Source organism: Falco cherrug, chromosome 5 (assembly GCF_023634085.1).
Source record: "Falco cherrug isolate bFalChe1 chromosome 5, bFalChe1.pri, whole genome shotgun sequence".
Lineage (NCBI taxonomy): Eukaryota > Metazoa > Chordata > Aves > Falconiformes > Falconidae > Falco > Falco cherrug.
The window spans coordinates 65,354,237-65,372,802 of NC_073701.1; positions in this window are offsets into that span (position 1 = coordinate 65,354,237).

The window sequence follows — 18,566 nt, forward strand, 5'->3', positions numbered from 1 at the left end:
TATTAATTCGGATCTTAATATAATCAAACATATTTACATATCTATAAAATATAACATAAAATATAAAATGCCATATCTGAAACTATATTGGAGAAGAGCACATCCTCAGACCCTTTGAAAGTGCAGATTCAGATTTTCAACTAAAGTATAATGGGGTCAATCCCCAGAAGCTGATGGAGTTTCTCTAATTTCCACCCATAAAAAAAAAGAAATGCTTTTTCCTCCTGTCTTCTTGGGTCACAGGAATAATCTCCTTTTTAGAGCATACCTTTCCGGTTAAATTATTTCACATACTCTGTCTCACCCATCTCAGAAATATCTCACTAGCCATTAGAGGCACTTTCAGTGTGTGGGTGGACTGCATGCCTAATGTTCATCTGTTAATATTCACACTGTCTTCTGTGGTGTTCCTGACATGTCGATAAAACCTGCTTTGAATACCATTAATTCCATTTTATATTTGGAGTTGTTTTTAAGTTGTGACTATCCTTTATAAAAATAATGCTGTATTTCATTCTGTGGTTGCTGGGCATGGTCTTTATGCTGAAGACTCCTCTCCCATCCTCCTCACTTCTTCGCTCTCCACCGCTTTCCTATGCTCTAATCTCTTCTATGCTCTCCTCATTTCTCCTCCACTATTATCATATGCTCTCCTGTGCTCTAGTCTCTTCTCCTCCACCCTGCTCCACTCTTCTCTGCTCTAATCTCTTCTACTCAGCTCTCCTCTGCTCTCCTCTGCTCTCCTCCAGTAAAATCTATTCTCATCTGCTCTCCTCCACACTCCTCCACTCAAATCTCTTCTTCTCCGCTCCTGTCCACTCTCCTTTGCTCTAATCTCTTCTCCTCCACTCTTTTCTGCTCTCCTCCACTCTAATCTCTTCTCAACCACCCTCCTCCACTCTCCTCTGCTCTAATCTCTTTCACTCTGCTCTCCTCCACTCTAATCTCGTCTCCTCTGCTCTCCTCCACTCTCCTCCGCTCCCCTCCACTCTAATTTCTTCTCCGCCACTCCGCTCTCCTCCACTCTCTCTCCCCTGATCCCCTCTCCTCCACTCTTCTGCTCTCCTTTGCTTTTCTTCGCTCTAATCTCTTGTCCTCCGCTCTTTCCCACTGTCCTCTGCTCTTCTTCACTATAATCTCTTCTCATCCACTTTCCTCCACTGTCCTCCAATCTCCTGTTCCCCTTCACTCTAATCTCTTCTCCTCCACTGTCTGCTACTCTCCTCTACTCTCTTCTATTCTCCTTTGCTGTTCTCTGCTCTCCTCCATTCTAATCTCTTCTCCTCCACTCTCCTCCGCACTCCTCTGATGTAATCACTTCTTCAATGATCTCCTCCGCTCTAATATCATCTGTTCTGCTCTCCTCTGCTATCCTCTGCTCTCCTCTCCCCTCCTCCCCTCTCCTCCCCTATCCCCCCATCTCCTCTGCTCTTCTCCACTTTAATCTCTTCTCCTCCACTCTCCTCTGCTCTCCCCCCATCTAATCTCTTCTCCTACGTTCTCCTCCACTCTCCTCTACTCTTCTCTGCTCTAATTTCTTCTGCTTTGCTCTCCTCCACTATCCTCTGTGCTAATCTCTTCTCCACTCTTCTTGGCTCTTCTTAACTCTCCTCCACTCTAATATCTTCTCCTTTGCTCTCCTCTGCTCTAATCTCTTCTCTGCTCTCCTTCACTGTAATCTCTTCTACTCCGCTCTCCTCCACTCTCCTCTGCTCTAATCCCTTCAACTCCACTCTCCTCCACTCTCTGGCACTCTAATCTCATCTCTTCTGATGTCCTCTGCTCTCCTCTACTCTAATAACTTCTCCTCGCTCTCGTCCACTCTCCTCCAACCTAATCTCTTCTCCTCCGCTCCCCTCCACTATAATCTCATCTCCTCCACTCTTCTCCGCTCTCCTCCAATCTAATCACTTCTCCTCCACTCTCCTCTGCTCTCCTTCACACTAATCTCTTCTCCTCCACGCTCCTCCACTCTACTCTCTTCTTCGCTCTCCTCTGCTCTTCTCTGCTCTAATCTCTTCTTCCATTCTCTCCTGTGCTCCAGTCTATTCTATTCCACTCTCCTCGGCAATCCTCTGTTCTCCTTCACTAATCTCTTCTCGTCCACTCTCCTCTTCTATCCTCCTGTCTTCTTCACTCTCCACATCTATCCTCCTCTGTAATCTCTTCCATGCTTTCCTCCGCGCTCCTCCGCTCTCCTCCACTCCCATCTGCTCTCCTCAGCTCTAACCTCTTCTCCTCCACTCTCCTCCACTCTCCTCTGCTCTAATATCTTCTCCTCTGCTTTCCTCCATTCTCCTTCCCTCTCCTTAGCTCTCCTCCACTCTAATCTTTTCTCCTTTGCTCTCCTCTGCTCTAATCTCTCCTGCTCTGCTCTTTACTGATCTCCTCTGCTCTCCTTCACTCTAATCTCTTCTCCTCTGCTCTCCTACATTTTCCTCTGCTCCAATATCTTCTCCTCTGCTCTCCTCCCCTCTAGTCTCTTCTCCTCTGCTCTCCTCCTCTCTCCTCCACTCTTCCCCTCTGCTCTTCTGTGCTCTAATCTTTTCTCCTCTGCTCTCCTCAGCTCTTCTCCGCTCTAATCTCTTCTCCTCCTCTCTTCACTGCTCTTCTCCACTCTTTTCCAAGTATAATCTCTTCTAATCCACTCTCCTCCACACACCTCCACTCTCCTCTGCTCTAATCTTTTGTCCTCCGCTCTCCACCACTCTCCTCTGCTCTCTTCCACTCAAATCTCTTCTCCTCCTCTCCTGTCCACTCTCCTTTGCTCTAATCTCTACTCCTCCACTCTCCTCTGCTGTACTCTAATCTCTTCTCCTCCCATCTCCTCTGCTCTCCTCCAATTTCCTTCTCTCTCATCTGCTCTAATCTCTACTCCTTTGCTGTCCTCTGCTCTCCTCCACCCTAATCTCTTCTCCTCCACTCTCCTCCAGTCTCCTCTGATGTAATCACTTCTTCACCTATCTCCTCTGCTCTAATCTCTTCTCCACAGATCTCCTCTGCTCTCCTCCAGTCTCCTCCACTCTTCTCTGCTCTAATCTCTTCTCCTTTGCTCTCATCCGCTCCCCTCCAACCTAATTTCTTCTCCACTCTCCTCCACTCTAATCTCTTCTCCTCCACTCTCTCCTCTGCTCTCCTCCACACTGATCTTTTTGCTTCTGCTCTCCTCCGCTCCCTTCTCCTGTCCTCCACTCTCCTCTGTTCTTCTCTGCTCTAATCTCTTCTTCCATGCTCTCTTGTGCTTTAGTCTATTTTATTCCACTCTCGTCTGCTCTCCTGTACTCCAGTCTCTTCTTCTCTGCTCTCCTCCACACTCCTCTGCTCTCCTCCATTCTAATCTCTTCTTCTCTGCTCCCGTCTGCTCTTGATGCTCTAATCTCTTCTCCTCTGCTCTCCTACATTTTCCTCCACTCTAATATATTCTCCGCTCTCCTCTGGTCCCCTCCCCTCTAATCTCTTCTCCTCTGCTCTCCTCCACTATCCTCCACTCCTCTACTTTTCTCTCCTGTGCTCTAATCTCTTCTCCAATCTCCTCCGCTCTTCTTGGCTCTAATCTCTTCTCCTCTGCTCTCCTCCACTGTAAACTCTTTTATTCCGCTCTCCTCCACTCTCTTTTGCTCTAATCCCTTCTCATCAGCTCTCTTCCACTCTCTTCCACTCTCATCTTAACTCCTTTGCTCTTCTCCGCTCTCCTTTACTCTAATCTCTTACCCTCTGCTCTCGTCCGCTCTCCTCCACTCTCTTTTGCTCTAATCCCTTCTCCTCTGCTCTCTTCCACTCTCCTCCGCTCTAATCTCAACTCCTCTCCTCTCCTCCACTCTCCTCTACTCTAACCTCTTATCTTCTGCTCTTATCTGTTCTCCTCCACTCTTACCTCTTCTCCTCACTCTTCTCCACTCTCCACCTATCTAATCTCTTCTCCACTCTCGTTTGCTCTCCTCCAACCTAATCTCTTCTCCTTCACTCTCCTGCACTCTCCTCTCCTCTCATCCGCTCTCCTCTGCTCTAATCTCCTTCCACACTCTTCTGTGCTCTAGTCTATTCTATTCAACTTTCCTATGCTCTCCTCTGCTCTAATCTCTTCTCCTCCACTCTACTCTCTTTTTCTCTAATCTCTTCTCCTGCACTCTCCTACGCTCTCCTCTGCTCCCTGCCAAACCCCTCCGCTCTTCACTCTCCTCTCCCATCCTCCTCTCTTCTTTGCTCTCCACCACTCTCCTCCTCTCTAATCTCTTCTCCTATGCTCTCCTCCAGTCTCCTCTACTCTTATCTCTTCTCCTCTGCTCTCCTCTGCTCTCCTCCACTCTAATATCTTCTTCTCTACTCCCGTCTGCTCTCCTCCACTCTAATCTCTTCTCTCCACTCTCCTGTTTTCCTCCACCCTAATTTCTTCTTCTCTGCTCCTGTCTGCTCTCGTCCACTCTAATTTCTTTTCCTCTACTCTCCTCTGCTGTCCTCCGCTCTAATCTCTTCTCCTCCGCTCTCCTCTGCTCTCCTCTGCTCTTGTCCACTCTAATCTTATCTCTGCTCTCCTCCACTCTTCTCCACTCTCCTTAGCTCTCCTTCACTCTAATCTTTTCTCCTCCGCTCTCCTCTGCTCTAATCTCTTCTCCTCCGCTCTCTTCCACTGTAATGTCTTCTACTCCACTCTCCTCCATTCTCCTCTGCTCTAATCCATTCTCCTCCACTCTCCTCCACTCTAATCTCATCTCCTCTGCGCTACTCCGCTCTCCTCTACTCTCTTCTTGTCTGCTCTTGCCTGCTCTCCTCCACTCTAAACTCTTCTCTTTCACTCTCCTCCACTCTCCTCTGCTCTAATCTCTTCTCCTCCGCTCTTGGCTGCTCTCCTACAACCTAATCTTTTCTCCTCCACTCTTCTCTGCTCTCCTCCAATCTAATCTCTTCTTCTCCACTCTCCTACGTTTTCCTTCACTCTAATATCTTCTCCTATGGTCTCCTTTGGTCTCCTCCACTCTTCTCTCCTCCACTCTCCTCTTCTCTCCTCCACTCTAATCTCTTCTCCTTCGCTATCCTCCACTCTCTTCCGCTTTCCTCCGCTCTAATCTCTCTTCTCTGCTCTTTGCTCTCCTCCACTCTAATCTCATCTCCTCTGCTCTCCTCTGCTCTCCTCTCCTCTAGTCTCTTCTCCTCTGCTCTTCTCCACTCTCTTCCACTCTTCTCTGCTCTCCTCTGCTCTAATATCTTCTCCTCTACTCTCCTCTGCTCTTCTCTGCTTTAATTTCTTCTCCTCTGCTCTTCTCCACTCTCTTCTGCTCTTCTCCACTACAATCTCTTCTCATCCACTCTCATTCACTCTCATCCACTCTCCTCTGCTCTCCTCTGATCTAATCTCTTTTCCTCCACTCTCCTCTGCTCTCCTCCACTCTCCCCCACTCTAATCTCTTCTCCTCTGCTCTCCTCTGCTCTTATCTGTTCTCCTCCACTCTCCTCTGCTCTCGTCCACTACCCTCCACTCCCCTCCGCTCTCCTCTGCTCTCCTCCACTATCCTGCGGTCTCCTCCTCTCTATTCTCTTCTCCTCTGCTCTCTACTGCTCTCCTCTGCTCTAATCTGTTGTCCTCCACTCTCCTCCACTCTAGTCTTTTCTCCTACGTTCTCCTTGGCTCTCCTCTGCTCTCCTCTGCTCTTCTCCGCTCTAATCTCTTCTCCTCTCCCCCACTCTTCTCTTCTTCTCCCCTCTCCTCTGCTCTCCTTCAATCTAATCTCTTCTCCTGCACTCTCCTCTGCTCTAATCTCTTCTCCTCCGCTATCCTCCACTCTAATCTTTTCTCCTCCACTCTCTTCCACTCATTTCTGCTGTCTTCTGCTCCCCTCTGCTCTCCTGTCCTGTCCTGTCCTGTCCTGTCCTGTCCTCTCCTCTCCTCTCCTCTCCTCTCCTCTCCTCTCCTCTCCTCTCCTCTCCTCTCCTCTCCTCTCTCCTCTTAGATTCTCAATTTATTTAAGGGTATGTATACATACAAGAAAAGGTTACTTCAGGTTTTGAAAAAGCTTAGAATTTGTCTTGTAAAAGGATGAAATTTATGTTGGATAAACTGGATGTATTCTTCTCCACCACCTACTAGTCCACCTACTTTCTTGCTTCTGGGAGTGGTTGATACTTGTTGGGTGCTGAACAATGTGAAGAAGAGATATGATATGCTTGATATTTTCCCAATGAAAGAGTAACTGAAGAATCAGTTTGGAAATAGGTGGGCTGAACATGTCATCCTGGACTTTGATTTTGAGGTTTTAATGGTAAGGAAACAAAGGATCATTGTATTATGCACTGCAATGGTTATCAATAATGAATTATTCCTTCCTTGTTCTCCTTCTGCTCTTTCAAGCTGACATCAATAGTCTATGAATTGCCTTTTTCATATTTTCTCAATGACAGGACAAGAGCTTGTGTGCAAGTGTCCACAACATTAATTTGTGAAATATGAGCTGTAAGTCCTTGTTTTGCCATCTTGGCTGAGGCTTGGTTTCTTTTCTGCCTTCCAAGTTGTCTCTCTGCTTCTTCAGCAGAGTTGCCATTGCAGCTTGATGTCTGTAGCCTAGTATCAGTGAGCAAGCCTTGGCATTCACAGTAGACAATTCTGGATTGAACCTTTCCAGAAGCTGTGAAGAGACACATATGAGAGCCAAGACTATGGCGTTGTTACAGGAATCTGAGCCTGTTCTGGAAGTCTGGAAGCAAAGACTTCAATCTGACTGTGTGGGTGATTTATACTGTTCACCTAGCAACTTGGATGCAATATTTTTTTCCATAAAAGATAGATACAAAGGATTGCAAGGAGAAGGGAGAACAGTGCTTTTGGTCATTGCATCTGCATCACTATCTTTTTGCCAGACTGCTCTGCAGGTCATCCAGAGAAACACTCAGCTTGGATTAGATACACAGTGAGCTGTATGCTTTCACTTCCAAGAACATAATATGACCTTCGTTTGAAAGGCGAAAAATTATTCAGAAACACCTTATTGCACTATTATAGTTGTAGCTATAGGTAGGTTTTCCAAGAACATTCATTGATCTGACTCAACACTCATTGTTCTGGCTCTGTTCCTAATTACATGAATGGGAAGGGATTTAAATCAGAATTGTGAATTTTAGGAAGGAAAACACAGGGTCCATTTTGGTAAATGGGATATATCCCTCTGCCCTTGACTGTCAATATATTTTTTCAGCATGTCTGTGAATGTGTGACAAAAGGCTTGCTAGGGAAGAATCATGCCATTTCAATCTTTGCACAGAATCTTGCAAATTAATTTCCCATTAGTACAACTGACATGTTGCTATGTTAAATATATTTACTGTTATTTGTACAGAATAATCAAGGTGCCAAAGACACCTATGTTTTCTCTTCATAAGATACATTTCACATATTGATTTCCTTCAAGGGACTTTTAACATTTTGGGAAAAGATTTTATTTTGATTGCTGGTTTGCTTTTCCCATGGCAGGCTTGTGTTTTGTTCTCAGCTCTTCTATGTAGCAGATGTAAAAACAAGGACAATGTCTGACACATGAGCTCTTTAAGGTTTGCAGTCTTCGTGTCTGTGGCTAAAAGTAGGTCAATCTGAGTTTAGATTTGTATTTTTGCCACCCTGTTCTTCATTGCCTCATCAGGCTCAAATTTTAGAATAGGTTGAACAATGACATGACCTTCCCTGACTGGACAAGAGGAAAACATTATTCACAAGGGTTTATGTTTGGTTTCATAAAATGAAATTAAAATCTTCCTCCAAGATGTATTTTTCTTTAACCTGTCTAAATTTGGTGTGGGAAAATGATGATGTCCCCTAGGATCCTGCTAATAACATGCAATACAATATTGTTAGATTATGTACTACTTTGTTGAGGAAGAGTTATTTTGGATGAGAAAAGAACTGAACACTTTCCTGTAGCTGTGCCATGTAACCTTTCTTTCATCTTTCTAGGAGCTCCCTAGAAGCAGAATCTCATGCAGCCCAGTATTGTTCCTTACCACAAACCTCCAGATGCTTAATTAAATTAATAACCTACACTAAGAGAGGTTTATTATTTATCATAAAGTCTGATGTGTCGATGTTGATACACATGTATTTTTATTTTTTTAAGTTAGACTTATTATTCCTATCTAACTTTAAAGAATTCACTTATAATGAGATCTAACCAAGTGAGTTTAGGAAACTTCCAGGTCAGGTTTTGTTAATTTCGTTATTTTTGGATATCATCTACCTTGTTTCTTGACTGGAGGTCTAACCCCTTCTTAAGATCTGATCCTGTGACAGAAATTTCCTAATGTATTCCCATGCTGCCAGAAAAACAAGTGGATACATGATAATTTCTTTCCCATGTGCAGATATGGAGATATGAAGCGACATGGGCCTAAGTGTTCTTTAGTTGATGTTGATAAAGTCGCGGAGAATGGCAAAGCCCTAAAGCAAGTATTTTGACTTTGCTTGCATAGGAGGACAGAGGGACTCCTGTCCTCCATGGGGTTACCCACATTGCAGATGGCAGTGAAGGACAGAGAGCAGCTCCCACAGAGCTTCTGGAACTGTTCTTAGTTATGCGGGCAATGACATTGTAAGCCCTCTGCCATATGTATCAAAAAGAGTAATTTGAGCTAGCTGAGGTGAACGAACCTCTTTTTTGAACCTGGTCAAGAAACCCAAGCTTCTTGGTTACAGCTGCTATGACTGTACTGAGAATGAAATGGCCTGTCTCCAGTCCATCCTCAAGACTCAACTGCCTACAGTTCCATCACCCTCACAGCTAGCCTAAATTCAGATTGCCTGCAGTTCCCACCTGTGGCAGGTCTAGGTAACACTGGGGTCTCCCTAAGATGGACTCCCACCACATATCTGCCCAGAGCTGGGTGGGTGAATCACCACAAGGACAGATGGGGTGCCTGGAGGACCAGAGGGCAGGCACAACATGTGAGAGCGCTCTGCAGGTGGCTGCCCACCTGACTGTGCATTAAAGCAGAGGAAAGACTTGGAGTATTCTTCACGTTGCAGGGTGTCATGACCCTTCTCACACTGAGGACTTTCCATTTCACTTGTGACCCCACTCTCCTACCTTCACCTATGCGCCCTGGTGCTGCTGTGGTGTTTTTACCCTTGCATACATTACGCTGTTGTTCTTGCATGTTGTTTTCATGACCTTGCACTTGCAAATCCTGAAACACAGATTTAGTCAAGTTTCTCCTGGAAGCAGTTGACACTGATTTGAGAATGACTCTTTTCTTTCTCCTTCTTCATCTGCCATTTGTTTTGTAGCTTTTAGTGTATAACTTTGTAGTAGAAGAAAAGAAGACTTAATGAATGACTCAGTACATAAAAACTATTTAAATAGCCAACAGTACTTATCTAAAAATATATATGCACAAAGTTTAGAGGTTAATCAGTGTGTAAACTGTGATCAAAGCTTGTTCCAGGGAGTGCTAGTAGGACCATAGGCAGGAACCATCAGCTAAGATTGTGCAGGACATGAGGGATGAGGGAGTATCTGCTGCACTGGAGAGGACATCTAGAAGAGGTTTCCCATCCAGGAGACAGTACTGTTTCTTTCTGGGCTGGGCTCTGGGGAGGAGTTTTCACGTTTCCATTCTATCTCTCTTTCTGTTTATCCCCTGAAAGTAACTTCTCCTTTTGTCAGTGTATGCCACCAGCTAGAGATCCCATGAATAAAACTTTGTCCATATAGGCAACCCTCATCATTCTTTGTACAACACTGTCAGCATCCCAATAGGTTCAAGCTAAAACCAAATCCAAACAAGAACCTGTGAAAAAAAATCCAGATAATCAACCAGTTCTGCCCCAAGCCTGGCCTGGTGATTGCATTTAAAACACAGTGAAGAGGGAGCCAGGGGGAATCCTTGTGTGATATTGATGCATTTGGTCCTTTTTGGAGACTGGGCAAAGCTGCAATCAAATTCAATGTTAACAGCAATTTATACCACTTTTGCATCTATCAAGTCATAAGCTTATACTTGTGCTTCTGATTCATGCTCTTGGGGATGTATAATTTGCAGGGTTTCTGAGTATACATCATATGGTAAAAAAAATGAAAATACTTTATTTTCTTTTCCCTCATTTTTAAAAGACTGTGGTTAAGATGTGTATTGCAGAGTGCCCAATAGTTGTCAACAGTTTTTTTTTTTCTGTTATGTAAGATATATTCCTAACCTCTCTGAATCTATGGAAATAGAAGTGTATGCTCAAACTATTTATATCTCTGAACACATCATTTTTCTTATCAAGTTGTCATTGCATTTGCTGAGTTGCTTGACTGGTTATTGCAGACAAGGTGAAAATATTCAGCTGCCAGGCATGCCTTAAAAACAAAACAAAACAAAATGAAAAAACAATAATAGCATGTTGTTCTAATAGTCTACAGTTTTTGCCCTATTCCTGCTGGTTACTGACAGGATGGTTCTGTTTTTGAAGATACATTTAATCATACTTTTAATCTGCCAGCTGTAGTGCAATGCATTAGAACATTTTTGCCAATGATTTTTTTCCTTTGCAAATATATTCTACCAATGTGATCTTGATGGGTTGTCTTGTAGGGTGGTAAGAACATTCTGCCTATCAAATTGGCCTCCCATTCATGAGCTACCCTAGATGATACCTGAACTTTGATATAGATATTAACAACCAGTGGGAACATACTAGCCTGTGGCTAATTGGAAAGAGATTACAAAATTGCAAGGATTTAAAGATCTGTTCCATGGATATTCCTTATTGATAGTCTTTTACATTGAGTTGATCATCAGAGATAGCACAGTGAAAATTCTCTTAGTCAACCATATTTGCACTTGCTATCACCATATGCTAAGTTGCTTGTGCAAATGTTACTCCTACACTGAATAAATGACTTGGGTAATTATTGTATTAACTGTTGGTGGTCTGAATTTGCATGCTCTCTTTCATGCAGTGTTAGTTCATGGTTAGTAATATTTGCCTGTTTGATTTGTTTCCTCACAGATTAGAAATCTCTTCCTGCATCTGACACAGAAATCTACGCTATGATAAAATAATCACTGTTTCAAAATGCATAAAAGTAGAGATTTCAGTAACCAGATAAGCAAAAAAGTAAAATCACACTCTTTCTTCAACTAAACAGTGTTATTTATATGTTATCAATTAGCTGCTCTGGTTTTGCTGCAAAATCTTTTGTCTTGCAAAATGAAGCAAATTCTACAAGGGTTTTAGGTGCTTGGCAGATCTGTGAGATAATGATCACTGCAGCAATAACTGGCCACAGCTGAGCTGCACTTCAAAGGAGCCAAAAATTATTGACTAGAATGAAAATATCAAGAAATCACTTCAGATATGTTGTTACTGATCACCATCTAGTCTGACATTTTACCAGACTTCACTAATTGCTTATTCCATTAAAATCAATAGAAGTTTTGCCTTTGTGGCCACCAAGATCAAGACTTGCCTATGAGTTGCGCTAATACTGTCTGGATTATAAACCTTTCCTGACAGGTGCACTACTGTACAATATATTAGGGATTGGTAGAATTTAAAAAAAATAGTACATTTTATTTTATGTCCTCATTATCTTACCAGTAAACTCTGCAACTGGATTGTTACTTCCCTTGTCACTGTTTTTCAATAGTTAAACATCCTTACTCTTAAAAGAAAATGTCTTAACTCTTATTCACTTTCATCTGGTTGGACCTTTAAATTTACTCGTTGTATCTTTGTCAGAATAAAGAACATTTTGGCACACAGCACACTGTCTTAATGAAGTTGTTTAACATGGTAAAGAGGTTGCCCCTTCTTCTTGAGAAGCTAAACAAATCAAATTCTTCAGGTCTTTTGGTGTAAAACTTCTCCAGCCCTTAAATCACTGTTAATAATTTTTTTTCAAAATAACAAGATAAACAGTTGCCCTGCAGTAGTATTTGTCTCGGTGCAGAATCCTTTACAGATCCCACAAGTCAATCTCTTGTTCACAGGTCAAAAGACTGAGTTAATAGCTTGGGTCCAAGATTTGCCTCAATTACACTGACTCATTAAATTCTTTCAGTTCTTGTTCCCCAGGACACAGGCTTTCTTTTTACAGGTATGGTCTTCATTGCCTCTTCCTCATTGTTCAACATTGTGCTGCCTGTGTGTAAACACTTGAATCCATGTTACCCTTACTGGGCTATTTTTCATTTGCAAACTGATCTGACTTCATCACAATTTCCCACACTTTCAGTTGTGATGTCACCTGCTTTTTTTCTTCTGATTTTCTTATGAAAATACTGAGTGGCATTAGGCCAGTCTTTGCAAATCTGTTTCATTTCTTCTTTCTCCCTAAGCTGACAATAATTCTGTGCTGAACTTCCTTCTGAGAAAAGACAGTTAGCTAGTTCTCAGCCCACCTAATGTGCTTTCTTGACAACTTTTGCCAGAAGGTAGTGAAACACTAAATCCTACACTCTTCAGAAGTCTTAGTATGCTTGCAGTTATCAAGCCTGTCATTTTTTTTTTTTTTTTTTTTTTTTTTTTCTTTGATTGCATTGATATTCCTGGGGAAAAAAGGGCATTTATCACCTTTCCAGCCTAATCATTTAGGAATTTATACCAGGATCAGCTTTTCCTTGAATTTTGTCTGTGACAGATATCAGAGAATTGTCCATAGTATCCTAGAGCATCTTGCTTACCATCTCTGAAACAGCACAGTGCTAGGATTCATCCAGCCTGCTGGTGTTTTCCCTCCATCCCTATCTGTTCCTGCTATCTATTAAAAATTCTGAGCATGAACTACAGATGTCCTCCATCAACTCACACAGAATCCATCCATGCAAGTATCCTGGCCTGCTGATTTAAAATTATTTATCTCTGGGAGATGTTTAACACCCTCCACAGTTACTAATGGGCTGGAAAATACTTTATCATGTTCACATGATTCAAATACATCCTCCTGCTTCTTTCAAAATACAAAACAGAAATATTGTCATTAAAAGTTCTGCCACGCCCCTAAGCATCAGAATTCTATTATAGCTATTATTTAGAACCTACCTTATTCCAGCTAGTCAGAGATTTTGCTTTTTGCTGCCTTAATTTCCTAAAACCTATAACTTGCCCTTCTAGTTGATAGCTGTTGCTTCACTTTTCTGTTTGCTAAATACTGCCTTTTAATTTCTAAGTGCAGCTTCCAATCTCTTATTGAGCCTGGAAGGTTTATAACTAATGTTGACCTCCCTTTTAGATGTGTATTTATGACATTTTAGGTACTTCAGTTGTTATTAAAGACCTCCCAGATTTTATCTGGTTTTTTGTAGCACTTTTCTCCTAACAAATCTCACTTTCTTCTCTAATCAAGGAAAGTAGCCTTATATATCTGCTTTGACTGATGAAATATGGATGGTGCAGAGGTGACACTGGCCTGTTGTCCTGCAATTGCTTCCTAGTCTGGTGTGTATTTCAGGTCTCTTAATAATGGAGTATTTACACCACTGCTTAGGCTATAAATGTGTAAATGGATGTATAGAAAAATGGTGTGGTCTGAGAGAAAAGACCAAGTCCTACCAGAACCTCTCCCTCCCAGCTACAATTTGTCCATTGAGGTGCACACAGCTCCAGCCATGAAACATGGGGCAGTTGTGAAGCTTTTGTACTTAAGTTATATTCAGATATTAATTTGGGAGATTTTTTTTTTTTATTGTTTACCTTAGTTCACAGAATGTATAACCTTGTTTCACAAGACAACAAACAACTTGCAGTATACTGAGTAATTCCTTTTCATCCATAAAAATAAATCAAAATTTCTTACCAGTGAAACTGGGCAAAATGCCTTTGAGAATGGGTCTTTTCTCATTGTAAAAAAATTAAAATAATAATTGTCTTACGCTGAGCATGGAAGCAGTGCATTACCCACTTACCTGCTTCTTGTAAGCTTTAGATGAGGTGTGTTTGCTGTGATGTCTATGAGGAATTGGCCAACATATGATGGTTTGGTTCTGAATCAGCCATGGACCATTAATTACATTTATTTTGCTTGTAAATAGAAAAAAATTTTGCCTTCAATAGGGCACCAACTTCTTCAGCAGTTACCTGTGTAATCTTCCTATGTTTGCTGCTGTCATCCTTCTTTCTTATGTTCCTGTTATTGTTATTTATGGTCAGCTACCATCTTATTAGCTTATTAGAACATGGCGTTTATCCTTTTATATATTTGTCTAACACCTACAGGGACAAGAACCATGATCTTGACATGCTTTATAAATAACAGCAGGAACCTTTGTTGTTGAGATCATAGATATTGGTTAAGACCTTTAAAAGGAGCCTGAAGGGTGACCTCATTGCTGTCTACGGCTTCCTCAGAAGGGGAAGTGGAGAGGGAGGTGCTGAGCTCTTCTACCTGGTATCCAGTGATAGGACGTGTGGGAATGGTGCAAAGCTGTGCCAGGGGTGGTTTAAACTGGACATGAGGAAGCATTTATTTATCGAGGGTGGTCAAACACTGGAACAGGCTTCCTAGAGAGACAGTCGATGCCCCAAGCCTGTCAGTGTTTAAGAGTCATTTGGACAATGCCCTTAATAATGTGCTTTAACTTGGTCAGCCCTGAACTGATCAGGCAGTTGGACTAGATAATTGTTGGCAGGTCCCTTCCAACTGAAAATATTCTTCTGAAATATTGTTCTATTGTATTGTGTTCTATTCTATTCTATTCTATTCTATTCTATTCTATTCTATTCTATTCTATTCTATTCTATTCTATTCTATTCTATTCTATTCTATTCTATTCTATTCTATTCTACTCTAATTCTATTCTATTCTATTCTATTCTATTCTATTCTATTCTATTCTATTCTACTTTAAATAGATAACAAAGCTATATTTGGCCACTAATAATACAGGTGGTTTTGTCTCCTGTTTCTTGAAATGGTGAATCCAAACCTTGCTACTGATCCCAACAAGATTTGGATCAAGTTCTGCAGAAATACACTAATGAGGGTATTAATAAACAGCAGTGTTTGTCCATTGTGGGTCCCTTTCCTTCAGGCACTTCTTGAATATGAGTCTGTTCCCATTAGAAGGGCCAAAGTAAGAAAAACAACCAACAGTCATCTAAGACCTTTTCAGATTTCTTTACAAAGGTGGCAGAAAAAATGCCATTTCAATTTATTAATGTCTTTACTATGTTAGCCTTGAGAATAAACTCTTGTAACAGTCTTTGCACAGGGTCTGACCCTACATCTCCCACCAGCGCCAGGAGCCCTCTTCCTATCTGCTCTCTAACAGTCCAATACTTGATACCTGGCTGTCCGTTCCTTTGCCATCAGGCATCTTGTCAGGAGAAAAATAACAACTCACAGCTGCACCTGTCTTGGAAAGCACTGAATCTTGGTAACTGAGATGTCTCTGAGTCTGTGATCTATGAAAAATTGAACAGGCATTGTTACAAACGAACTGATTTTGTTTTAAGCTACTAGTATGATATTCAGCTGATTTCAGGAGTATGTTATTGAAATTGGAAGGCCTGTGCATTTTGCAAATCTCACAAAGTATTTCTGAGTCCCATGGCATGCTTACAAATCTCAAAACAGTTTCACCAATTAAGTCAATGAATCCTGAATGAAGAACTCCCTCCCTTTCACTTGCAAATCCTTACTTTCTTTCTACAATACAGGGATAAGGAAGGATTTACAAAGACCATACTGTCAAGTACCGAAGCAATTTTGATTCTCAATATACCTTGTGACTATGTTTGAAATAACAAGCAAGCAGAAAGTTACTGACATGATCTCAAAACAGCAAAGAGTAAAATCCTCCCAGTAGAAAGGAAAAGGAACAGAGGAGGAAGCTGAATACTGCCCATGAGGATTTTTCCTCCCAATGATGAGAGTAATTATTTGTCCACTTATTGGTTATGGCAAGTTCAAGGAATAATGGTATAGACCTCCTTAAAGCTGTTAAAACTGATGCTGTTGTTCCCCCCAAATAAGAGTAAAATTGAATTGAATTGAATCAAATTTAATCAAATAGAATAGAAGGGTTGCAGTTGGAAGGGACCTATAACAACCATCACTCCAACTGCTTGACTACTTTGGGCTGACCAAAAGTTAAAGCATATTGTTTTTAAAGGTGTTGTCTAAATGCCTCTTAAAATTGACAGAGGGGATGTTAAGCTTCATAGTTTTGGGTGTATTGGTTGCTGGGTCTGTGGAACATATAGTCTCAAAAAATCTCTAAATCAGAATCCTTAATTGCAGACAAAGTCTTTTCCACAAGTTATCACTAATTTGAATAACAGTAGTATGCAACATTCAGTTTACTTTTAGATTTGATGATTATTGTTATGTATTGCAGTAAATACACATTAAATTGTGCATACTCTTCATCCTTGGCCTATTTCAATCCTTTTTATTGTTTGTATCCCAGAAAACTTTCTTAAACTTTCCATTGTAGTAGACATAGTTCATAGAAAATGAAGCAGTTTTTACATTTATTCACTTGAATCTGCATGAAAGCCATGAAAGCAATTTTTGTCTGCTTAATTTTAGGAGTTTCTAGTGCAGCTATCTAGCTATCTGTATATTTCCAGGTATATTCAGTACAGATACACTCTTTCAGCACACTGATTTTAAACCATCTGTGTAATAACAATGCCACAGATTCCTTAGACCCTACTCAGATGAGTACACAAATGTGCCCAGCACTGTTCAAGATGCCCCAGGTATCCTGCCTGACTTCCCATTTCTGCTGCAGAAGGACACGGGGCTCCTGTAAGAATGTGTTCATATTTGCCAGATCAGTCTGGATGTCTCAGATGCCCTAGGCATCTGTGCTGCTGTAAGACATCCATGTGGAGACACCTGAACTGAACCTCAGATCTCAAACCCTGTAATGGGAGCAAAGGTATCAGCCTGACACACGCACTATACTGAAGACCCATGAGTTAGATGTTCAATGTGGGATTCAGCTGACATGATACATTTCCATTTATTTAGATTAAGCCCATCAAATTTGGATTTAACTGGAAAAACCCAAATCCCAAAAGAAAAGATCATCAGTAGGACTTAATCCAAGCACATCTAGTCAACCAGCAGAGCTTGAACACTGATTTCAATGGCAAATTTTAGAGGCATGCATGAAATCAGAATCCACCAGAATGTTACCAAGTGTTGAAGAAATTTCTTTGTTGACAGGTACACCGTCAAGTAATCAATCATGTGCTTTACACATAATTTTGAAAACATCAGTCCTTAAGCCAGTGGATTCTGACATATTGTACATATTTTACATAGAATCTGTACTGTATTTTCCAGAATCTCAATTTATGCATAGGTTTCTTTTGTTATAGTCATGGCACTGAACCCTTACTAAAGAGTTTTAAACAAATTTACACAAAATCCTGGATCCATGAGGAATGTTAAGTCACTTGCTCATCCTTGTGGTGGAGATGCCAGGTGATGATCATTTTAACGTTAATATTGTGAACTGAATTATTCTTCCAAATTGTGATAACATATGGGATGAACCACTTTCAGAAAGTCAAGCCAAAGGGGTCCAGCACTGCTGGTGAAGTTTAAGGACTTTATAGGTATTCAGAGAATACATGTTATCACACATCCAAATCTGCACTCCATTAGACAGTACTGTTTCATGCTGGTAGTGCAGAGAGATAGGTCTTAACATTGAATCGGTCTACCTTCAAGTGGGTGAACAGGTCATGAGATCCCTGAATGTTTAATTCTGTCAGTAGTTTCAGAATTGCCTACAACTTTTGCTTGTGAAGGTCAGTGTACAAGGAAGGTTTAAAGGAAGGCTAGGATGCGGTAGCTGGCAGTGATAGTAATTCCTCATTGCCCACACAAGTAACCAGTGCATGGAATTAATACAGTTAAAAATACAAGTACCAATCTGGAGCATAAGCTCAACAAAGAAATACATTTTATTTCCTTATACTCTATCAACTACCATTTTGATAAATCTCACAGTATTCCTTTAGGGAATTTACTCATGTAAAAGCATTTCTTCCCTTGTATCATACGATAATCTTCAGACATTCTCAGCAAGATTAAATAAATGTTATTTTTAATAATGAATGACTAAGTACCAACGTACTAAAAATCAAGGTAACTGATGTATTATTCAAGTACATGATCCACAGCTATTTGAAGCCAATCAGCTTATTGATCTTATCTAGTTTAATGGCTTTGGATCAAACTCTAGTATTTACAGGAGCTTTTATTTGCAAGGCATTTAGAAACAAGTTCAGATAAGAATTTGCAAGTGGCATGAATGTTCAACCTACTGATAAATTTAAGCAAACAGACAATGCATAAATAAACATTTATAGGTCAATGTTTATCATGTTACATAATGCAACTTTGTAGAATTTTCTGTTAAAAGATTTTTCATCACAGCTATATTATTTAAAATTTGTTTTTACTTATTGCCTAACATCCAAACCGGCAGGGAATTAAACAGCAGTAGCAAAACAAAATGTTTTCCTTTGATTAAAAAAAAATTATCTTCTAAGAGTTTTTTTTTATGTTGCCACAGTGTTCCTACTGGCATTATATTATGCCAAAAACATATGATTGAACTAAGAATTTTCCTGAACAGCAT